At 43.6% G+C, this 15,618-nt stretch overlaps 1 protein-coding gene across 4 annotated transcripts in view; it reads right to left on the minus strand.

The window, feature by feature from the left end:
- Window positions 1-15,618, minus strand: part of mad1l1 (mitotic arrest deficient 1 like 1) — a 1,014,619-nt gene that overhangs the window by 413,588 nt on the left and 585,413 nt on the right. The window lies entirely within an intron of this gene.

Genomic DNA, 15,618 nt, shown 5'->3' on the forward strand with positions numbered 1-15,618 from the left:
AAATTTGTTAGTCTTTGCTGACATACCAAATCTCATGAAACTCCTAACAAAGTATATGATGGTGTTACGTACAGGCAACCCTGCAAAAGTATCAACAGTGACAGAACACACCTAGAGTCTGGCTTTGCTGTTAACAAAACACTATTTTATTAGTAGCTACATCATATAGTAACTTAAACCAGGTAAATCAAGAGTTAATGGTGTTATGCATATATAGGTGCAAATATATAGATCCCCAAACTTCTCCAAGCTTAGGTGGTAAGTGATACAGTCTTACGATGGTGTGGTAAGAAAATTCAGTTCAAATGCACAGGTTAATTAACGCAAAATGTTTGTAATCCAAAGGCGAATTCTGTGAGAATGCAATTACGTCGATATTCCACAGATTCCACAATACAAAATAACAATAGCAGTAGGTTTTATCTCCAAAGTTGTTCCACTCTACACACAAAATATCACCGACAGTGATCTTCAACGAATATCCTTTCAACACAAGTGGTACCACACCTGAATCCAGCTACAGGACATCCCAAAGTGGTGGCCACAGGATACTCAAACAGAATCCACGTATGGATTATCACCAACAGTAGCTTACCACAAAGGGGACCATCTTCAAGGGAACCACCACCCAGGCAAGGGTTGACACACTGGTACATTCCACAAGGTTACCCCAATCACACACAACATGATAGCCACTTATGCAGTTCCACGACATATGAAATAACTCCAACAGTGATTTGCCACAAGGGTGCCTTTTTCAGTGAAATACCGCACCCAGACAAGGGTAAACACACATGTAGTATTCACAAAGGTTTTCCCCTCACCAGAGAACCTACTCCTGTGGATTAACTATGTAACAATTACACTTTCGCATTTGAATGGAAACAAACTCACTCTCACAGGCTACTTAAAGAGAGTCATTTATCAATACTCTGGATCGATCTCAACTCACCCATTTTGGGCTACTGAAAGTTTAAACCAGTGACCAGTTCACTAGTGTCTTCCATCTTGACTCTGTGCTCAGGATGTCTGACACTCCGAGGGAGGAGTTGTAAAGTTTGATGGCCACAGGTAGGAATGACTTCCTATGACACTCAGTGTTACATCTCGGTGGAATGAGTCTCTGGCTGAATGTACTCCTGTGCCTAACCAGTACATTATGGAGTGGATGGGACTTGGACAGCATCCTCTTTTCAGACACCACCGTCAGAGAGTCCGGTTCCACCCCCACAACATCACTGGCCTTACGAATGAGTTTGTTGATTCTGTTGGTGTCTGCTACCCTCAGACTGCTGCCCCAGCACACAACAGCAAACATGACAGCACTGGCCACCACAGCCTCGTAGAACATCCTCAGCATCGTCCGGCAGATGTTAAAGGACCTCAGTCTCCTCATGAAATAGAGACGGCTCTGACCCTTCTTGTAGACAGCCTCAGTGTTCTTTGACCAGTCCAGTTTATTGTCCATTCGTTTAACACTTGGAATTATAAACAGGGCGGCATTAGGTGCAGGTAACACAGTTCTAGGACGCTACTGCCGGGAAGAGAATCTTGCCTTTAAAGTTCTTTTGTTGCTTGACAATGCGCCAGCCCATCCTAAACATTTGGACAGCATTCATCTTTACACAACAGTGCGTTTCCTGCCACCTAACACAACATCGCTGATTCAACCACTCGACCGAGGTGTGATCTATATTCAAGGCGTATTTTTTACGGTGAACTATCTCTCAGATGCTGCAAGCAACAGATGATTTGAAAATCCCAGGAGTTTACCAACAGTGAGGGAATGATGGAGGTCGGAACACTTGGCACAAATAGCGATGGACATGGACCCAAGTTTAGAACGGAGTCAGCATTTCAGACATTCCCTGCAGTCAACCCTTCTTCCCTACAGGCAAATTTATGCTGAAAAACAAAATGCTGCCAAGCAAACAACCCTCATCACTTTCTTCAAACCGGTGTCATCTCCTGCTGCCGGCAGTTCTAAGAGTTCTGTGAGTCTTCCTTCACCCCTTGCTGTGCTTGATACGATCCTGACAACCACAACCATCCACCTCATCTATGTAAAGCTGCCCGACACCATAACAACCACTCATCTCCGGGAGCAAAGACACCTGCCACTTTGGTGAGTACTGTACACCTTAGTATGTTAACTTGCTATGATTTATTACGTTGAATATTACCTTAAATTGATGAAATATAATACAAATGTTGCCTTCTGGTACTGCTTTGTGTCGTATTGGTATGAAAATGTGAATAAATTACAGATAAAGCATATTTAGGAAGCACTCTGGAACGCATCACTATTTTCTCTATTTAAATACTTATTCACATTATGCGTTTTCATACTATGCCTCGACTGCGAGGAACGTATCCCCCGCATATAACGAGGATAGGGTGTATGACCTCCCTGCCAGAGGTTAATTAACATTCAACCCCAGAGACTCAAATAGATCACTATGACTTGGGAGAGTTACTGGAATGTTCACACTATTATCGCTAAGAAAGGAGAGAAAGTTCATTTTACAGACTTGAGTAAAGTTTATAAACTGGAAAGACAAGGACTGTAAAGTATATTAAATACGTTTCACATCTGGTACTACATGCAATAATAGTGGCCTGACAATACGAACAAGCTACCACAAAGGGAGAAATTACAGCATACCTTTTCAATGATAAATCAGCAAGGAAAAAAGAAACTTCCTTTCAATGTCAACAAAGAGAAACAAGACTGCATAAAATTGGGGAACGTGGATAGCCAGTAACATCTTTGTCAATCAAATAAGAAATATAAAGTGAAATTCAAATCTGAGTCAATAAGAAACCTGAGCAGTTGCACGTGCTAACCCCATTTTCCTTGCATATTTCTGCTATACCACCAGTCTTCTCTTCTCATCATTTGTGAACCAGTCACTGCATCCGAGGCATGTTCCACCTGCCTCACAAAAGTGCTGTAATGTCTCCAACAGGTTTATGCTGCTCACTGGCATCAAAATGGTTGTAAATGAAATCATAGAAATATTCTGTCACCATCAACATACTACATCTTCAGATAATTTTGAACTGGTCACACCATACATCATATTCCATTTTGTTAACATTCATGAAATTGGTAGGATTGGTTGCAATCGATTCCACTCTCACTTTATGGTTCATAGTCAAAGCTTCTTCAACGATATCTGATCACCAGCCAAGCCACTTACTTTCAGAGTTATGGACAGGTGTCAGATCTCTCAGTGGGAGAGCATTTTGGAGATAGTGATCACAATTCTATCTCCTTTATCATAGCATTGGAGAGGGATAGGAACAGACAAGTTAGGAAAGCATTTAATTGGACTAAGGGGAAATATGAGGCTGTCAGGCAGAAACTTGGAAGCATAAATTGGAAACAGATGTTCTCAGGGAAATGTACGGAAGAAATGTGGCAAATATTCAGGGATATTTGCATTCCAATGAGACAGGGAAAGGAAGGTAGGGTACAGGAACCATGGTGTATAAGGCCTGTTGTAAATCTAGTCAAGAAGAGCTTACGAAAGGTTCAAAAAGCTAGGTAATGATAGAGAACTAAAAGAATATAAGGCTGGCAGGAGGATGAAATTAGGAGAGCCAGAAGGGGCCATGAGAAGCCCCTGGCAGACAGGATTAATGAAAACGTCAAAGCATTCCACAAGTATGTGAAGAGCGAGAGGATAAGATGTGAGAGAATAGGACCTATCAAGTGCGACAGTAGAAAAGTGTGTATGGAACCGGAGGAGATGGCAGAGGTACTTAATGAGTACTGTGCTTCAGTATTCACTACGAAAAAGGATCTTGGCAATTGCAGGTTTTGACTTACAGCAGATTGAAATGCTTGAGCATGTAGACATTAAGAAAGAGGATGTGCAGGAGCTTTTGGAAAGCATCAAGTTGGATAAGTCACCGGGACCAGATGAGATGTACCCCAAACTACTGTGGGAGGCGAGGAAGGAGATTCCTGAGCCTCTGGCGATGATCTTTGCATCAGCAATGGGGACGAGAGAGGTTCCTGAGGATTGGAAGGTTGCGGATGTTGTTCCCTTATTCAAGAAAGGGAGATAGCCCAGGAAATTATAGAACAGTGAGTCTTACTTGAGTGGTTGGTAAGTTGATAGAGAAAATCCTGAGATGCAGGATTTATGAACATTTGGAGAGGCATAATATGATTAGGAATAATCAGCATGGGTTTGTCAAAGGCAGGTCAAGATTTTTATAAATGACCTGGATGAGGAAGTGGAGGGATGGGTTAGTAAGTTTGCTGATGACACAAAGATTGGAGGTGTTGTGGAAAGTGTGGAGAGCTGTCAGAGGTTACATTAATAGAGTGCAAAACTGGGCTGAGAAGTAGTAGATTGAGTTCAACCCAGTTAAGTGTGAAGTGGTTCATTTTGGTAGGTCAAATATGATGGCAGAATATAGTATTAATGGTAAGACTCTTGGCAGTGTGGAGGATCAGAGGGATCTTGGGGTCCGAGTCCATAGGACACTCAAAGCGGCTGCGCAGGTTGACCCTGTGGTTAAGAAGGCATACGGTGTGTTGGCCTTCATCAATCATGGGATTGAGTTTAGGGGCCGAGAGGTAATGTTGCAGCTATTTAGGACCCTGGTCAGACCCCACTTGGAGTACTGTGCTCAGTTCTGGTCACCTCACTACAGGAAGGATGTGGAAGCCATAGAAAGGGTGCAGGGGAGATTTACAAGGATGTTGCCTGGATTGGGGAGCATGCCTTATAAAAACAAGTTGAGTGAACTTGGCCTTTTCTCCTTGGAGCGACGGAGGATGAGAGGTGACCTGATAGAGGTGTATAAGATGATGAGAAGCAATGATTGTGTGGATAGTCAGAGGCTTTTTCCCAGGGCTGAAATGGTTGCCACAAGAGGACACAGGTGTAAGGTGCTGGGGAGTAGGTACAAAGGAGATGTCAGGGTAAGTTTTTTACTCAGAGAATGCGTGGAATGGGCTGCCGGCAACAGTGGTAGAGGCAGATACGATAGGGTCTTTTAAGAGACTTTTGGATAGGTACATGGAGCTTAGAAAAATAGAGGGCTATGGGGAAGTCTAGTAATTTCTAAGGTAGGGAAATGTTCGGCACAACTTTGTGGGCCAAAGGGCCTGTATTGTGCTGTAGGTTTTCTATGTTTCTATGTTCCTATGTGCCTTATAAGCCTGATTGAATTTTTGGAGGATGTGACTAAACACATCGATGAAGTGGAGCAGTAGATGTACTGTATATGGATTTCAGCAAGGCATTTGACAAGGTACCCCATGCAAGGCTTATTGAGAAAGTAAGGAGGCCTAGGATCCAAGGGGACATTACCTTCTGGATCCTGAACTGGCTTGCCCACAGAAGGCAAAGAGTGGTTGTAGACGGGTCATATTCTGCATGGAGGTTGGTGACCATTGGTGTGCCTCAGGGATCTGTTCTGGGACCCCTACTATTCGTGATTTTTACAAATGACCTAGACAAAGAAGTGGAGGGATGGGTTAGTAAATTTGCTGATGACACAAAGGTTGGAGGTATTGTGGATAGCGTGGAGATCTGTCAGAGGTTACAGCGGGACATTGATAGGATGCAAAACCGGGCTGAGAAGTGGCAGATGGAGTTCAATCAGAAAAGTGTGAGGTGGTTCATTTTGGTGGGTCAAATAAAATGGCAGAATATAGTATTAATGGTAAGACTCTTGGCAGTGTGGAGGATCAGAGGGATCTTGGGGTCTGAGTCCACAGGACACTCAAAGCTGCTGTGCATGTTGATTTTGTGGTTAAGAAAGCATATGGTGCATTGGCCTTCATCAACCATAGGATTGAATTTAGAAGCCGAGAGGTAATGTTGCAGCTGTATAGGACCCCAGTTAGACCCCATTTGGAGTACTGTGCTCAGTTCTGGTCGCCTCACTGTAGGAAGGATGTGGAAACCATAGAAAGGGTGCAGGGGAGATTTACAAGGATGTTGCCTAGATTGGGGAGCATGCCTTATGAGAGTAGGTTGAGTAAATTCGGCCTTTTCTCCTTGGAGCGACGGAGGATGAGAGGTGACCTGATAGAAGTGTATAAGATGATGAGAGGCACTGATCGTGTGGATAGTCAGAGGCTTTTTCCCAGGGCTGAAATGGCTAACATGAGAGGGCACAGTTTTAAGGTGCTTGGAAGTAACTTTAGAGGAAATATCAGGGATAAGTTTTTTATGCAGAAAGTGGTGAGTGAGTGGAATGGGCTGCCAGCAACGGTGGAGGCAGATACAATAGGATCTTTTAAGAAACTCCTGGACAGGTACATGGAGCTCAGAAGAATAGAGGGCTATGGGTAACCCTAGGTAATTTCTCAGGTAAGGACATGTTCTGCACAGCTTTGTGGGCCAAAGGGCCTGTATTGTGCTGTAGGTTTTTCTATGTTTCTATGAAAGATATTTCCATTGAAGCCTATTCTTTGTCATCCAGATTAGGAAGGTAGATATTTCCTTAAAGACAGCACTGGGAAGGAAGAATTTTTCTCAACACTTCTGTCACTGATATATCAACCCTGCGCATTCAATAACTTGGGTTATTCCAAATGGTTTGCAATCATGGTATCCTTTTCAACCACAAGCTAAGCCTCTGACTCTAGTCTCCATTACAAAGGTTGCTATTTCCATTTCAACAATATCACCATCTCCACATTTCCTTCACAAGAAACACTTATCAGTGGTTTTGGCACCTCCTGATTTGATGTGATTCTTTCACAGCATTTAAATTGGTATTGTCATTAATCTGCATTTCTACCACAAAATTATTTGTTTAGATTACAGGCTGCACAAACTGACACCCACACTTCGCTCCTGACCTTAACAGATGCATTGACTTTAAATCCGACGGTGGACTCAGGAATGGAACTCGTTCATAACCCGGGGACTGCCTGGACTTTTAAATGCTACGTAAATAGTTTAGGGAATTAACTGTACTGTTTAGGGAATAATGACACGAAAAAATAGTCTGTACATGCTCAAGCAACGAGTGCTGGAGAGAGAACTTCCGGGTTTTCTCGATCTGAGGTTGGTTGAACTGATCTCTTTGAATGTCTCCTTCACACTGTAGATTGGAATAAAATACACAGGGTGATACAAAAGACAATGATAAAGAATATGTAGAATGCATGCTGAAACGTTTTCAAAAGTATTCCAGATTAACATTAGAATCAGGGACACCTGTTTTAACAAACACTGTGGCAAATGAGTGCAACCTGGATTAAAGAAATATATACACTGTTACTTGAATAAGATGAGAAGAATGAAGTAAAATTGCAAGTGTTTTATAACATTGTCAAAAGCAATTACAACATCAAAGGGGAATGGGAACAATACTTGTGTGAGACTTCCGGGCTGCTTCATGATAGCCTCTAGTACAGCCTTTCTCAATCTCTTTGCCCTGGAGAAACCCTTGAAATAATTTTCAGGTCTCAGAGAACCCCTGTGTAAAAATTATTACTGTATATCTATGGCTCACGGTACATTAGCGTGATCAGCAAGTTGTAGATATAATAATCCAAAAATAATTGTTAAGGCTCTTTGAGTAGAGAATGTAAATTTTAAAAACTCATAAGGCAAACTTAATAAATTTCTTTTAAATAACAGGCTTAAGCCAAAATAGGATTTCATTTTTCAAAAGATAGGCTTGGTAGATTTAATTTAAATGAAGTTTGCAAATTGGTTTTAATTAAAAGCTTTACTGTTTGTTTTGAGATTCCAACAGACATTTAAAATAATCAGCACGGACAATAATCCAATGGGACATTGGAAAAAATGTTGAATTTCCCCATGGGGATGAATAAAGTATCTATCTATCTATCATCTTTTACGTGTCATGTGGCTGTGATTTGTGGTTAAGTGTCTTTTCAATGTTGCCGGACGGAGCCAGTGCTGCATTAGTAAGCTGTCTGCCACAGACTGGGCTCAATGGAACAGGGGTTAAAAATACAGTGCCTATAAATAGTATCCCCCTCCCCCTTGGAAGTTTTCATGTTTTATTACTTTACAACAACATTGAATCACAGTGGATTTTATTTGGTTTTTTTGACACTGATAAACAAAGAAGACTCTTGTGTCAAAGTGAAATCAGAGCAACACAAAGTGATCTAAATTAATTTCAGATATAAAACACAAAATAATTGATTGCATAAGTTTTCAACTCCTTCAAGTCAGTATTTAATAGATGCACCTTTGGCAGCAATTACAGCCCTGAGTCTGTGTAAATAGGTCTCTATCAGCTTTGCACATCTGAATACTACAAATTCCGCCCATTCTTCTTTACAAAACTGCTCTAGCTCGGTCAGATTGCATGGGGATCGTGAGTGAACATGAGTCCAACCACAAATTCTCAATTAAATTGAGGTCTGGATTCTGGCTCGGCAATTCCAGGACATTAACTTTCCTGTTTTTAAGCCATTCCTGTGTAGGTTTGGCTTTATGCTTGGGTCATTGTCTTGCTGGAAAATAAATCTCCCAATTCGCAGTTCTGTTGCTTTAAATTCTGCTCTAGGATTTTCCTGTATTTTGCTGCATTTATTTTACCCTTTACCTTCTGAGCCTTCCAGGGCCTGCTGCAGTGAAGCATCCCCATAGCATGATGCAGACACGACCATGCTTCACGGTAGGGATGGTGTGTTTCTGATGATGTGCAGTGTTTGGCTTAAACCAAACATAGCGTTTAGTCTGATGGCCAAAAAGCTCAATTTTGGTTTCATCAGACTATAGAACCTTCTTCCAGCTGACTATAAAGTCTCCCACAAACCTTTTGGCAAGCTCTAGCGAGATTTCATGTGAGTTTCTTCAACAGTGGTTTTCTCTTTGCCAGTCTCTCATAACACTGCAACTGGTGAAGCACCCGGGCAACAGTTGTTGTATGCGCACAGTCTCTCCCATCTCAGCCTCTGAAACTTGTAACTTCCAGAGTTGTCATAGGTCTGTTGGAGGACTCCCTCACTAGCTCCCTTCTTGCACGGTCACACAGTTTTTGAGGATGGCCTGCTCGAGGCAGATTTACAGCTGTGCCATATTCTTCCCATTTCTCAGTGACTGACTTAACTGTGTTCCAAGGGATGTTCAGTGACTTGGAAATTTCCTTGTATCCATTAGTCATCATGGCACAGTTTTTACCAGGATACTGACTCACCAGCAGTTGGACGTTCCAGATACAAGTGTATTTTTATGACATTCAATTGATATGATACACCTTGACTGCACACAGGTGATTTTCATTTAACTAATTATGTAACTTCTAAAACCAATTGGCTGCACCTGTGATGGTTTGGTGTGTCATATTAATCAGAATCAGAATCAGAATCATAATCAGACTTTAATCGCCAAGTACCTGTGCACATACAAGGAATTTACTTCTGGCAGATGTTGTCTCTCTGCTCATAACAATAATAATGATAAATATAAATGAAAATATAGATTATACATACAGGTAGTGCAATCCAAGTAATAGTTAGCCAACAGTTAACCGGCAGTTAACTGTTCAGCAAAATGACCGCAGTAGGGAAAAAATTTCTCCAGTGCCTATTAGTCTTAGTCTGGAGGGATCTGAAGTGCCTACCAGACGGAAGCAGATCAAACAGTCCATGCGCAGGACGGGAGGAGTCCTTTATGATGTTCCCCGCCCTCTTCTTCAACCTGGAAGAGTACAGGTCCACAATAGAGAGCAGGGAGGCTCCAATGATGCGCTCGGCAGTCCTCACTGTGCACTGTAGTCTGTTTCTATCCTGCTTGGTGGCGGCTCCAAACCACACAATGATGGAGGTGCACAGGACAGACTCAATGACTGCAGTGTAGAACTGCAGCAGCAATTCCTGAGGCAGACCGTATTTCCTCAAGAGCCGCAGGAAATACATCCGCTGCTGGGCCTTCTTCAGGATGGAGAAGGGGGAGAACTGCAATCAATTTTTTAATATTTATAATTAACTTAGATTATTTTGGAGAGATCTGTTTTCAGTTTGACACTAAAATCTTTTTCTGTTGATTGGTTTCAAAAGAGCCAAATTAAATCCACCGTGATTCAATGCTGTAAAAAAAACATGAAAACTTGTACATATAAAAAAAGAATGGCATAATAAATAAGTAAATGAGAAAACTGCAAAAAATATGAACACTTCACAATACAATTCACTTCTAAGCTATGCACTCCACCTCTTGCAATGTTTACAACAACAGCAGGCCAGTAGTTGAGTTCTGGCACATAAAAATTCCTTCTTTAGAATGAAAACTTTCTACTACAGCTACAGACATTGTTCACTCCCATTACTCAGTCAGGGGCCCTTAAGGGGAAGTTGGGATAGGTAATTTGGGAGGGAGAGGCTGACGTCACTGCCCAAGTCGTGTGAGACCATTCAATACTTGGAAAATGTACTTAAAACTCATCAGCCTACCGTCCTCCCCTCTGTGCAATACAGCACTCATCAGCCTAACATCCTCCCCTCCATGTAATACAGTGTCATCAGCCTAACATCCTCCCATCCGTGTAATACAACACTCATCAGCCTACCATCCTCCCCTCTGTGTAATACAACACTCATCAGCCTACCGTCCTCCCCTCCGTGTAATACAGCACTCATCAGCCTACCATCCTCCCCTCTGTGTAATACAACACTCATCAGCCTACCATCCTCCCCTCCGTGTAATACAGTGTCATCAGCCTACCATCCTCCCCTCCGTGTAATCAAGTCTCATCAGCCTACCATCCACCCCTCCATGTAATACAGTGCCATCAGCCTACCGTCCTCCCCTCCGTGTAATAAAGTGTCATCAGCCTACCATCCTCCCTCTGTGTAATACAACACTCATCAGCCTACCGTCCTCCCCTCTGTGTAATACAACACTCATCAGCCTACCGTCCTCCCCTCCGTGGAATACAGTGTCATCAGCCTACCGTCCTCCCCTCCATGTAATACAGCACTCATCAGCCTACCGTCCTCCCCTCCGTGTAATAGTCATCAGCCTACCGTCCTCCCCTCCGTGTAATACAGCACTCATCAGCCTACCGTCCTCCCCTCCGTGTAATAGTCATCAGCCTACCGTCCTCCCCTCCGTGTAATAGTCATCAGCCTACCGTCCTCCCCTCCATGTAATACAGCACTCATCAGCCTACCGTCCTCCCCTCCGTGTAATAGTCATCAGCCTACCGTCCTCCCCTCCGTGTAATACAGCACTCATCAGCCTACCGTCCTCTCCTCCGTGTAATACAACAATCATCAGCCTACCATCCTCCCCTCCGTGTAATAGCCATCAGCCTACCGTCCTCCCCTCCGTGTAATACAGTGTCATCAGCCTACCATCCTCCCTCTGTGTAATACAGCACTCATCAGCCTACCATCCTCCCCTCCGTGTAATACAGCACTCATCAGCCTACCGTCCTCCCCTCCGTGTAATAGTCATCAGCCTACCGTCCTCCCCTCCGTGTAATACAGCACTCATCAGCCTACCGTCCTCTCCTCCGTGTAATACAACAATCATCAGCCTACCATCCTCCCCTCCGTGTAATAGCCATCAGCCTACCGTCCTCCCCTCCGTGTAATACAGTGTCATCAGCCTACCATCCTCCCTCTGTGTAATACAGCACTCATCAGCCTACCATCCTCCCCTCCGTGTAATACAGCACTCAAAAGCCTACCGTCCTCCCCTCCATGTAATACAACACTCATCAGCCTACCATCCTCCCCTCCATGTAATAGTCATCAGCCTACCGTCCTTCCTTCCATGTAATACAACACTCATCAGCCTACCATCCTCCCCTCCATGTAATACAGTGTCATCAGCCTACCATCCTCCCCTCCATGTAATACAGTGTCATCAGCCTACCATCCTCCCCTCCGTGTAATACAGCACTCATCAGCCTACCGTCCTCCCCTCCGTGTAATACAACACTCATCAGCCTACCGTCCTCCCCTCCGTGGAATACAGCACTCATCAGCCTACCGTCCTCCCCTCCATGTAATACAGCACTCATCAGCCTACCGTCCTCCCCTCCGTGTAATAGTCATCAGCCTACCGTCCTCCCCTCCGTGTAATACAGCACTCATCAGCCTACCGTCCTCTCCTCCGTGTAATACAACACTCATCAGCCTACCATCCTCCCCTCCGTGTAATAGCCATCAGCCTACCGTCCTCCCCTCCGTGTAATACAGTGTCATCAGCCTACCATCCTCCCCTCCGTGTAATACAACATTCATCAGCCTACCGTCCTCCCCTCCGTGTAATACAACACTCATCAGCCTACCATCCTCCCCTCCGTGTAATACAGTGTCATCAGCCTACCGTCCTCCCCTCCATGTAATACAACACTCATCAGCCTACTATCCTCCCCTCCGTGTAATAGTCATCAGCCTACCGTCCTCCCCTCCGTGTAATACAACATTCATCAGCCTACCGTCCTCCCCTCCGTGTAATACAACACTCATCAGCCTACCGTCCTCCCCTCCGTGTAATACAACACTCATCAGCCTACCATCCTCCCCTCCGTGTAATACAGCACTCAAAAGCCTACCGTCCTCCCCTCCATGTAATAGTCATCAGCCTACCGTCCTTCCTTCCATGTAATACAACACTCATCAGCCTACCATCCTCCCCTCCGTGTAATACAGTGTCATCAGCCTACCATCCTCCCCTCCGTGTAATACAGTGTCATCAGCCCACCGTCCTCCCCTCCGTGTAATACAACACTCATCAGCGTACCATCCTCCCCTCCGTGTAATACAGCACTCATCAGCCTACCATCCTCCCCTCCGTGTAATACAACACTCATCAGCCTACTATCCTCCCCTCCGTGTAATACAACACTCATCAGCCTACCGTCCTCCCCTCCGTGTAATACAGCACTCATCAGCCTACCATCCTCCCCTCCGTGTAATACAACACTCATCAGCCTACTATCCTCCCCTCCGTGTAATACAACACTCATCAGCCTACCGTCCTCCCCTCCGTGTAATACAGCACTCATCAGCCTACTATCCTCCCCTCCGTGTAATAGTGTCATCAGCCTACTGTCCTTCCCTCCATGTAATACAGCACTCATCAGCCTACCATCCTCCCCTCCGTGTAATACAGTGTCATCAGCCTACCGTCCTTCCCTCCGTGTAATACAACATTCATCAGCCTACCATCCTCCCCTCCATGTAATACAGCACTCAAAAGCCTACCGTCCTCCCCTCTGTGCAATATAGCATTCACCAATTATCAACGACTTCCCCTATCTTGCATCAAAAACTGAGAATACACACAGTCGTACTGCACACTGCCATACTAGGCTGAGAGACCTCTACCAAGATTGCGATTGGGGCTGCTTGGTCACTGCCTACCACTGTGAGCACTAGCATCATGTGTTGCGCAAAGTTCAAAAAACAATGTTTATTTTCTTCAAGCACCATCTCTTGTGGAGCTTCTATTGACCGCTCGCAGAACCTTAGGGTTCCATGGAAACCCAGTTGAAAAATGTTGCTCTAGGCAATATTGTATGTTTCTTTAGAAGTGTTGTGGTAGCTGTTCCATACAATTTGAATGTTATTATAGCCTTCATTTTACGTTTAACCAAATTGACGGTGACCAAATGTTGGCTAATCATTATCAGATTAACCTGCTTAAAATTTCACTGTAAATTTGGTTTTAGCATTACCTCATTTATAGTTATATATGGCTCATGTGACTCGTGATTGGTAATGTTTGTTTCGAACAGTGTAGACATACTTTAGATAACGCTGTTCTAAATGTATGGTTTCATGGTCCTTTGATTCACATCAACAAACATGGAAATGGGACTGTAGACAGTGTCGGGGTAAAATCCGGGTTGTCTACAAGGGGTACGGTTCTGCTTGCGGGCAACCTGGCCACTGAGTTTAAAGATGCCCTCAGCTAAAGCAACTTTGATCATTTTCACCTCCACCGTCCCCAGCACCGTTGACTACGTAGTTTACTTTAATTAATCCATTCTGGAACAGTATATAAGTACTCGTACAATTTTAATTCACCCCTTTGTAAAATGCCACCTATTGTAAGCCCACCTCATAAGCTGCTGAAGTAGCAAGCTACCTTCCCTCTTGATCCACTCAACCTGAACCTTTTACCTTCACAAAAGCCTGCATCCTTGCAGCTGGTGCTGCTGTAAACATTTACAATGAATCTTGTTATATCTTATAGCACATGACAATCACAACCATGAAAACTACCTGGGCTTCTCAGCTCTTTGGAACTCTGATAAAACACAGTGAATTAACTATAAGCCTTTTCCTGCTTTTCAATCACTTACTACAATTGTTGTTATAAACTATGCAGCTCATACTAATGGGAATGATGAAATAACTACAGGGAATAAATGAGCTGACTCCTTTGCTAAGGCAGCAACAGTAGATCTTCATGATCACAATGCACTTCAGAAGATTTGACTGCCAATACTTTCCGAATTCATAGATGAATTAGTACAATTAGAACCTGATGCACCAGTGGCTGAAAAGACTATATGGATTAAAGCACACTCTGAGTAAGACTATTAAGGATGATGGGTATAATCAAAAATGAGAGATAATCAACCATAGCATGCAAAGTAGTAGTAACTGTATGATTTGCCGGAGACATAATTCTGAAACATACTGCCAGTATCTGCACTAGGTCCTCCACCAGGAGGTCATTTGTACATCTCCAAATGGACTTTATGCAGCTACCTAAATGTGTGGGTTGTGATCATGCACTCATTATTGTGTTGCTATTTTCATCGGTAAAAGTTTATCCAAGTCAGGAAAATGATACTGTAACTTTATCTACGTTGTTATCTTTTCGTTAATGGAATTTGGGGCTTGGGATCCCTGAGGAAATCTCACATGATAACGGTCCTCACTTTACCAGTAAAATTATACAGGAGTTGACAAAAGCCTTGACATCATTTCGCCTGCCCTTACCACCCACACACTCACGGGACAGCTGAAAGACAGATCAGGGCACTGAAATGCAATCAGTTAAACTACGCAACAAGACCAAACTAAAGTATCCAGAGATGCTTCCACTGGCCCTCATGACAATGTACACACTCCAAACTGTGTAACAGGCCTATCTCCATGTTAGATCGTTTTGGGACTTCCCATGCACTTGCCAGTCACTCCTTCCTTTTAATATGGATGTCTATCCATTTAATCCAAGCTTGTTGGATTATTGGACAGCACTAACACAAGCTCTTAAAGATTTTCATCAGTAGGCAGTTGAAGCCCAGAAGACAGTGCTAACTGCAGAGTGCCACACTTACCAGCTGGGATATTGGGTAGTGGAGAGAGCTGACTATGGAAAGAACTGCCTGAAGTCCTGCTGCAAAGGTCCATTCCAGGTGTTGCCGACCACATTAACCACCTTTAAAGTCCAAGGAAAGCCAACTTGGATACATGCCTGGCACATTAAGCCAGTGGATCCAGCAGACAGGGAATTGGTGGCCAGTAAAACCTTGATGATAAAGACTAAATAACTGAATCTGATCATCATTACTTGTGACCTTAAGTGATCACCATTCATCCTATGCTTTGGATAAACTGTACATCTGTCTTCTGGCTAAGTACAGAACCACCTCATGACGCTAACATCTTAGTGATGAATACGTGTT

Source organism: Hemitrygon akajei, chromosome 11 (genome assembly GCF_048418815.1).
Source record: "Hemitrygon akajei chromosome 11, sHemAka1.3, whole genome shotgun sequence".
Classification (NCBI taxonomy): Eukaryota; Metazoa; Chordata; class Chondrichthyes; order Myliobatiformes; family Dasyatidae; genus Hemitrygon; species Hemitrygon akajei.